This window comes from Triplophysa rosa, linkage group LG16, assembly GCF_024868665.1.
Source record: "Triplophysa rosa linkage group LG16, Trosa_1v2, whole genome shotgun sequence".
Taxonomy (NCBI): Eukaryota; Metazoa; Chordata; class Actinopteri; order Cypriniformes; family Nemacheilidae; genus Triplophysa; species Triplophysa rosa.
In genome coordinates this window covers 21856031-21866348 of record NC_079905.1, presented here as the reverse complement: position 1 = coordinate 21866348, position 10318 = coordinate 21856031, and positions in this window count along the sequence as shown.

Here is a 10318-nt window from a genome sequence, read left to right as displayed (position 1 = left end):
TTGTAACTAAATAAAAACGAAACAAATTACGTATTTTTTTCACTTAATTTAAATAAACGAATATTCGTTTTTATGAGCTCAAATATTCTAATATGAAATTATTGAAAAATGCCCATCCCCAGTGCTAGCGCTGTTTGGCAGTATTTCAGAGTGGACCAACCAGCCAGTAAAACTGCGACAAGAAAAATAAATAATATTACTGTCAAATGTCTGTCAGATAATAAAAATACTCTCTAATTTACTGTATGTTTTTGTTCATGTTTTATTAAGGGATAAGTCTAAAGCACACCATAAAATAATTATATCAATTCACACAGGGCTAGTATATACAGCTGTATACAGATACACACCCTGGTATCGGATCAGTACTCGGTATCGGCTGATACCCTGAGCCCAGGTATCGGAATCGGGAAGGAAAAAAGGGTATCGGAACATCCCTAAATTCAGAAACTGTTTTTGTGGCGCAACGTTTCCGTAACTTCAGGAATCGAGTTACAGTGGTTCTGTCACAGCCCAAACTGCAGCATCTGGATGAAGGTTAATTTTCGTAAGGGCAGATCTCCACTTTGGCAATGTTTATGTATATTTGTGCATAATCTCTCCCCTTACACTGTCTCCAGCACGAAAGTAGCACAGTACAGACAGGTGTTTTTTCACGTGGATGGATCACGTTTGTGATTGTACAGTTGTTGGGCAAGTTACTCTGGAAATGTAATTAAATTACTGATTACTTTATTTCAAAAGTAATTAGTTACATTACTCATTACATTACTACCCCCACCCCTCAAAAACACAAAATAACCTCTTTAGCCTTCTCAAGACTAAACTTTATTGGGAAGTGCATACTCTACTCTATCTCGTCTTTAATTATTTTAAAGAGCAGGTTTCAAGGTTTTAGTAAGTGTCCTAATGTTGTATTAGAGTCCCCAACAGCATGTTCAAATGCATCAAAGGTAAAAAAACGGTGCTATTTTCTTAAAATAAGCATTTAGTATCTATCCATTTCTCAAAGATCCCTAAACGATTCCTCCGAAGCTGTTTAAATGTTCCGCTTCTCTAAGCTCCTCCCTACCGCGAGTCCAGTGTGCTCCGATTGGCCAACTGGCCCAATCAGTTGTGATTGGTCTTTTTTCATACACTGCGTGTCAGAAACGAAACGCCCATTACCACAGTTCATATCTCAGGAAGGTTTTTGTAAACAAAGACGCTGTAAGTGTGTAAAAATGGCATCAGTATTACCATATCACAAGTTTTTATCTTGATAAACTTATCTTCATAAACCATTCAGACTATTGTGTCCTATTGATCTTTTTTCGTCATAGCTGTGGGAGAACAACAACGGCTCTATCCAAAAGTTTATCATTACTTTGATTATACAGAGAGGAGTAACTGAGCAAGTTAGCGAGAGCTTCCAAAGATAATGCACACACCTTTACATAATAATATGATATAGTGCTGCAGTCCGTTTTTAAAATAATGACAAGCAAACCGTTTTGTTTGAAGGGGATCGTGACCACAGCTAAACTTTGCACACTTGACAAAACCATAATGTGAGACACGTTAGCAAAGTGCTACCGTGACTAAACGATAAAGGGATACAGTTTGTACAATACTACGACATGTAGAACGACAACAGTTTACAATAACCGCCATATTATTAGGTAAGAGTTGGATTATTAAAACTGTAACACTGTTATACGTTGTTTACCTGGAAACCTACAGCTGTACTAAATATACAACATGGATTAGCACAATTACTTTAACGTATATTGTAAGCACTCAATTTAACATGTACACATAACATATTTATCATACTTACAGCTTGTGGTTCTGAGACGCTTGTTAGTCCAAATAAAGTTGGTATTGACTTATCTTCAAGGGTCTAGCGGCTGGTAAATCCCGCATTGAACTCGCCAAAAGTTGAGAAGCAGTCGTCGGTAAAATGATGAGCACATTACACAAGGTTGGAATTGTACTGCAGTGGTATCGTGGAAAAAAAATGTAACCACTGATCCTTCACATCGTCATCCTTTGGCAGCGAAAACAAAGTACATTTGCATTCACAGCACAAAACACAGCGTCCCCTCGACATGTTGTATACGCAACACTACCTGAAGCGCTAGTGGGCAGGTCAGAGTGTTCCTGTTTCGCGGGAAGGCGGGGATTGTGCTGATGCATTACACTGTGACGTATCGATGTTACACTCAAAAGATTCGAAAGCCTAACGATTTTTTTGGGCGGTTCGGAGTCGACTCCTTACTTTGGAAGCCAATATCTTAATTTATCATGGATTTTTTGGAATAACAACTTTGCAGATCGTCAAAATTGAAGGAAAGCTACGTTACACACTGAAATGCCCGTAATTTTATGAGATTCATGAAACCTGCTCTTTAATACATTCTTTCTGCTTATTCCATACTAAAGCCTGTCATAAATAATAATAGTAATAATTAAACTCTGTGACATTTTAACTTTAAAAAAGTCACATGTTAACTAGTATTTAACTAGCATACTCCATAATGTAAAAAGTCTCTCCTTAGTTTCTTATAACTTGTATATCTTAACAAGTGCTTCTTCATATTTCTATGATGATTTCTTCGTCATTTAACAGATATAACAGCGTTAGAGCAGCAAAAACTAGTCTGACAAAACATAACATGTTGCTAATAGCAGATTCATTGCTCTCCGTGCCCAGTGACGTCACTTTCTCCAGAAGTTTAACCGTGCTGTACTGCCCTTTCAGGTTGTTTTTCGCGGGAGAGAGGGGTTTGCTTACCTCCACATGTCCGACAACGCACAACAATGCTCTTGCCTTTGACAGAAATAAACTCAAAATAATGATTGTATTTCCAGCTACAGAACGCATACGTTTCTCTCTCCATGCTGAGTTTGTTTTCGCTGGTAGTACCAAAGATAGTCTTGTGATAGGGATATGTATGGGTCTGGAATACTTACATTTGAAGCATTAAGACTAACATCGATCACGAGAGGCACCTCAGCCAATCATATCCGGTGTCTAGTCTCCTTGCCTGCGTTCCGCACGGTGATAGCGTTGGCCGTTACAAGTTTTTAGCTTAAGGTGGCAGGCTTTCCATGGAGTGGCTTTATGGAGCGATTTTAGTCTCATTAATTATTCACGCATAAAACACGATGTACACTTGCGTAGCCAGTTTCACATGCATAAAACCTAATTCACGTGCACAAATTATATATGTACATTCACAAAAAACAATTCACGTGCGTAAAATAAAATTCTATTCTCATAAAATATGTTTCACAAACGCTTAATACAATTCACAGACATACAACTAGGCACAAATATTTTGAAAGTTTACAATGTACAAGTTTATCATTGAATGTGAATGTGCAAATCGTCACTCACGTGTGAATTGCCCTGGATTTGTGTGTGTGTATTTTGAGACTAGGCTTGTTCGACTTGATGCGGCGCCGCAAGATCCGACAGGCAGATGACATCAAAGTACAGCGAGAGCCATTCGAAAAACCATAAAATGTTTGGTTTCTAATCGCTCTCGCGGCAGTGCTGTCCCTCCCACTTGAGTTGTCATTCTGTTTAAGCCAATCAGATTCAACCTTACAATTCAACAAATCATAATCGTGGAGAGCGCAAAACTCAAGGAGCACTAGTGTTAGCACTAAAGGCTCGTTTGTACAGCTTCGCTAATCTACTAAGCTAACATCTGATCTGTGATGCTGTATTAAAACATAATACAATAAATCTGTTTTTATTAACTTATTTTGTAGAAAAAAAAGTATGAAATAGTGAGTGAACATGACCACTTAAAACTACACAACCAGCAGTCACTTCCACTGAACTGCTAAAATCCGTCAGGGTAACAAACTGTGCCTGATAGATGAGATGTGTTCATGTTTGTACGTCCATAAAATGTATGTTTTAAATGAACAAGGGCAAACAAGGACAATAAATGACTAGTTCTTGGAAACATTGTTTTGTATGGGTGCATAGATTTGTAGCTAGCCGCCTTTTGGAAAATATCTTGCTTAAGGGGGCTGAAAAATGACTAAATTGGCAACAGGAAGTAAGTCAAACTGCGCAAAAGGTGCGCAGAGCCGTTTTCCTTGAGTCCTGTGCTCTCCGCTTTTATGATTGGTTGAATGATAAGGTTGAATCTGATTGGCTAAAGAGTACGACAACCACGTGGGCGGGGTTGCGCTGCCAGGAGAGTCTCAAAAAACACACACACACATCCAAGGCGATTCACACGTGAGTGACGATTTGCACATTCACATAACACGATAAACGTGTAAATTTTAAACTTTCGAAATATTTGTGCACAGTCGTATGTTTGCGAAACGTACTTTATGAGAAAATAGTTTTGTTTTACGCACGTGAATTGCTTTTTGTAAATGTATATTTATACATTGTGCATGTAAATTGGGTTTTATTCATCTGAAACTGTTTACGCATGTGTGTATCTTGTTTTACGCGTGAATAATTAATGAGACTAAAATCGCTCCATATTGGCTTTGGTAGTATTTTCCACGCAAGCGCGTTTCAGTTTGATGACGTCGTGGGTGCGACAGGCAGGCATCCAGACTTTGAAAAAGCTATTTCGCTTTTTACAATTTAAATGATAAAATGATACAACGGCAACGATGTAACGCAGCTGTAACGTATAGTTACCTGGGATAGGAACTATAATCTAATTACTATTTTAGGAATTATAACGCGTTAAATTATTCCGTTACCAAAAAAGTAATCAAACTACAGTAACGCGTTACTGCCCAACACTGTTGATAAGGCAGAGAATTCTCTACAAGATGTTCTAGCAATGTAGCTACTAGTTCCATATTCTACAGACACGTAATAATCTTAAAAAACACGTGAGTAATTTTTGTCTTTGTGCTCCAATTCGTGTGCAAGCGATAATGTTTTATCAGCTCTGCAGCCACACATCCATGCACATAAGGAGTGATGCTGGCTCCGCCTTCACGAAATGACGCTGTACCGGGGAGGGGGCGTGGCCAGCTCGAAATTCATTTTCATGTCCACATTGAATTTTGCAACACCCAACGCGTTGTGTATATGAAAATGCAATCCCAAATGTTCGACCTGTTAATGTTAATGCATTTAGGGAAAATGACATTTGAATTTTCATTTTGCTACAGTTTTGCTTGACTATCTTAAACATATATAATCAATCCGGGGAATGCATTTTCATTTGAATTTTGCAACTTAAAGAGTGTTAAAAATATCCATTTAAATAACATATTAAAACTAGTGTAGGAACTGACAAATGTAATTGATATACATTTTTATTTTCATTTTGCACTTAATGTTGCACATATGTTATTTCAAATGTATATTTAAATACACAATTGCATTGTCATTTTACATACTGCATTGCCATTTTGCGGATTGCATTTCAAATTGAAAATAGCAACCAATTTGCTTCCACACAGAATGAGATGCACTGTTTCTCTTCACTCCGTATTTTTTTTAATGTGCATTCTAATTAATATCAATAAAAATACAGCTACCTAACATAATAAAACACAATAAAAACATAACACATAGATAACATAATATCAAAAATTAAAAATGGAGTTATCTCATTTTGGAACCAAACTCTTCATTTATAGAGTATGTTTGTTGTCACTTTATATCACGCTGCACATGAATCATTTTTAAGCCTGTCTGAGACTTCTGATGCATGAAATGTTCTTACACAATGAGCTAGATGTATAGCCAGCTGTGCGAAGAAAATGACCATGTTGTAATGTTGTGTAAGCATTTTAAATAATCATGATTTTTAATAGCAAACAGAAGACTGGAAGGTATTTTCTAGTCAGGTGCTTAACAAAGGAAAATACAGAAAACTGTAAAAAATGACACGGATATTTACTTAAAAAATGTATGGTAAAAATATTACACAAAATATTTTTAAGTACTTTAAAGCATATTTTTGATGCAATATTCCATTAATAAATCAAGTAAAATTACATAAAATATTTAAGCACGTCACATGATAAACTTAAAAAAATCAAGAAGAAATACTAATTTGAGCATTGGAGATAACTTTTTGATCTTTTTTAACTTCAGTTTAACATTTATTATTGTTTATAACATATATGATGTACAGGTAAGCTGAGAGTTGACTCAGTACTGACATTAGCAGCATTACTGTTCACTGAGTGAAAAACAAACAGCTTGAGCTCTCCCACAACCTAAGCACAAGCACCACTCTTCTGAAAGATGGTAACCACGAAACTCAGAAATACAAACAGAATCCCTTCTAAATCCTAAAGACAACTGAACGATAAACACTAGCACAAAAGCACTTTTTCTCAAAAATGACTCTCTTAATGCTGTCGCATGCAAAGCATGCTGGGAACTCTAAATTCACTGCTCAGTTAGTGAAATTAACTGAAATAATTAATGTATTCCCACCACAAAATAATTAAGTAAAGATCCTTTATGGCAAGTTTATGTTGATTTTGTGACTATGGGATGATTATTAATCCTAGGCCCAGCCAGGACAATAAACTGTAGTACTTCGTTGTGAAACCTTGTTAATTACTCATTGTTTTTCCATTTTAAGTAATTTAAATGAATGTTTTAATTGTCTCGTGCTCACAGTCAAACTGGTCACCCCACGATACATGTTATGCACGCCTCTTCATTTTGACATTATTTTTATAATGTTGATTGTTACATTTGACATCATAATAATTGACTGTTAAAATACCACGTGCTAGATTTTGTCATACTGTGTAGTCTATTCAAGGACACAGCTCAGTGCAGGCAATAGTATGATAAAAGATTACTAAATAAATTGGTCAAGTCCTAGGCTTTGGCCTAATTTGAGTCTATTTATTTATATTAAATGAACTTAAAATGTTTAATTTGACCTATTGGACTCTCTCTTTATCAAGAAACACATAACAATCCAAGAAGGGAGATCCTTTCCTGAATTAAAGAGATGCAGCACGTGCTGCAAGGATTTCCACTGCCCGTTTTGCAGTTCTTCTTTGTTTCACCCAACAAAGTTGAGCAAAGTGAAATCCCATTTGGAGAGCCGTTTCAAACGTGCAGTTCTCCATAAAGGTAACATTTGCCAACATTCTTTTGGAAATGCAAATTGAGTTATGTTTGCAGTAGTATGTATAGAATGCATGAAAAGCAGCATTAATGTTAACCAGATTCTTTCAGATTTTGGGCATTCATACTTTACACTGATGGCCATCATAATAATACTAAAGTTTATTGTTTTTAAAATTTAGGGTGTACCATTCACAGACGTGGATTAGGTTGCCGAACAAAGTGGCATTACCACTGCATCCACTGTGATTCTATGGCGCAACGTAAACCAGACTTTTTTGTCTTCTATTGTGCGTGTTTCTGCCCTTTCATAGCGTACTGTATATGATACTGTATGCTGCTTATGTACAGACCTGTGTATATTTCAATTAAGCATTTTCTTTTGATAGGCCATCATATATGACCTGGCTGGGTTGCAGAATTTGTCACTGCAGGATGCTGAGCAGGCCTTCATCTCTGGTCCAGATTATCATCACAGGTAAGAGTAGAATTTGTTTTACACAATGTCCAATATCTTGTAAGCGTTAACAGTATTTCTGTTAACCCAGCAGTGATTATGTTCTCCGTTTTCTATTTCAGTGAAGTGGAAGAATTTAATTGAGCGATTGTGAAACAATTGAGAAAAGAGGGGAGAACATTCAATTGGTAGGTAATACTGCATACTTCGAATCTGAGCTTTAAATATTTAAAGGTCAGGAAAAGTCACGTCAATAACATGTTATTTCTATTCAGATTTCTTGCATCTCTTGTTATTATTTTTTCTCAGTTCATAGGGGCTTTATTGACATGAAAGTTTCAAGAACCTTTTGATCCCACAGCATCAAAACAATGTGTGTGTGTGCTCTGTGGTCACTATAAGATCTCTGAAATATGAAATTTAAAATTAGAGAGTTGAACATGTTCAACTGAATGTTCCTTATTTCATTCACTTCTCTCTCTTTCTCTCTACGCCTTTATCTCTCTTAGGATTCAATGAAGACGTTGATGAAGTCATTGAACAGCAATTAAGTTGAATTTAATGAGTGGTCATTAGTGAAGTGGTTAATGAATGTGGTTCATTTAAACATTTTTTTGTGTGTGTGCGTGTTCAACTGTTATTTTGTAAAATATACATGATATTAAATCTACCCCCAGAGTTCCATGTGTCTTCACTCTGTACTTGAAATGTGGTTGATCTAGTGACTGAAAAGGCTATAGCATGATTTCTTGTTTATTTCACATGATGTGTTACTATATTATGCTAGTGTCATGGTTCTGCCACAAGACCAAGAAAAACATGACAAGATGAGGCAGAGCCATGACAGAACCTCATGTTTCATGTGGAGGGAGGTAATTTTGGCCCGTATGGCTTGCCATACTCCCTCCGGTCTCGTCTCTGTTCCCGCCCTCTCGTCTCCTCATTATTGCTCGTTATTGTTTCATGCCCGTCTTGTATTATATCTAGTCTTGTTGAGTTTAGTGTAGTTGTCTAGGTCCCTGTTTACCCTTCTTGTAAATACCCTTGCTGTTTGATCTTTTACCCCCTCGTGGGTTTTTGTTTTATGTTTTGTGTTTTATTATTAAACCTTTATGTTAACCCCTTACCCGCTGTCTGCACTTGGGTCCTCTGTCCATGTCTCACCTCCCCGTTCATGACAGCTAGTTAGTCACAATAATTACTCAACATTCAGCTGTTAGCAATAAGGTTTAATTGCAAGAAATATAGTATTTGGGTGTAATAAACCTTTAAAAAACTAATTAGAATTGGGTGGAAATACTGTCTTAGTTGCACTTTTTCGGTCCTCAAAAACTAGGGTCTTTGGGACTGTGGATCTCCGAACGCAAAAAGGTCAAAAAAGGGTCCTGGAAGTGTGGTCCTGGAATTGCGGCCTACGGTATTGCAGTTGAATAATATTGTTTAAGTGGGTTGAACATGATAAAATTAAGTTGAATTCACTCAATAATTTGTGCATTTAGAATTCTGAGATTTTTTATAAAATTTTAACTTAAATTTTGGTTAAAAAAAATTGTATTAAGTAAAGTTTACTCAATTCATTTAATGAAATCTACTATGACACAGAATCATTTTTTACATCTGGTGCTTAAGCTCAAATCATGAAAAACTGTTTTTAGTCTAATTAAAGCAGTCCTATTATGCTTTTTCACCTTTTTAGCTCTTTAGTTTGGTAGTTTGCAAAGTTACAAATCTTAAAGTCCACTCCAAAGGGAGATATTCTCTTTTCCAGAATTACAACAAACGGCTCTGCAACGGAACAATGCATTGCTTCTGTAAATATTCATATTCTTTATTTTATTAAATACCGCTCAAGTCATATGCAAATAAATGTGCCGAGATCTGGTTGAGATGCTTCAGTAGACTGTTGGCACCATTTTGATTAAAAAACGTCGTTGTTTGTCCTTACTGAGATGGATGAATGTTAATGATATTTACTTTTCACATTTGGAAGCCAGGAGACGAGGAGCTGGGGACGGCCGCCGTGGCCATGACGCTGGGGTGAGGGGATGAGGTGTTGGGAATGGCTGCCGTGGCCGTGACATTGGAGTCAGGAGACGCAGAGCTAGGAGCGGCCGCCGCGGTCGTGGCGAGGAGACTGGAGAGGTATAACACGACCGTGGCGTACTGACGGTAGCCAGTCCTCTTGGCCATTTTTGGGAAAGCCGGGACGGCCACTTCGTCCCAACCCTGCTCCCCCTAAATTTACTTGGGGAAAGTTCAGGGATGCGGTGGCCGCCCAGGCGCAAGCCAGCACCAAGGCCACCATGGTAGAGTCTGGGGAAGCCATAGAGGAGGAGCCAGGGGAATCCATGGAATCCATGGTCGGGTAGCTCAGGAGCAGAGAAGTTCATCAAGTCGGGGGAGTTTTGGCCCTTTTGGCCTTCCACACCTCCCCCGTGTCGAGGAGCTTGCTAGGGTGAGTGACGAGGCGCGGGCTCGGGTGAGCGTTGGGTGGTGGAGGAGTGAGGTGTGGACCCGGGGTGAGCCGGAACGAACCCACTGCTAACGACTGGTGGTGGATGACCATCGCTCAAGTCCCCATCAGCCCTCCCGACGCAGAATTCTGAGCCATTACTCATCCGCGTCGGGAAGCATGATGAGGACGAGCAGATCGTCGTCCAGACCAGGTTAAAATACACGGTTAAGTATAGGATCGTTCCAACTCACCCGGTAACACACCTGCACAAACTCCTCCACGTAGCTCTCCAGAGGCCGTCCATCTTGTCTCAGGTCAATCAGGT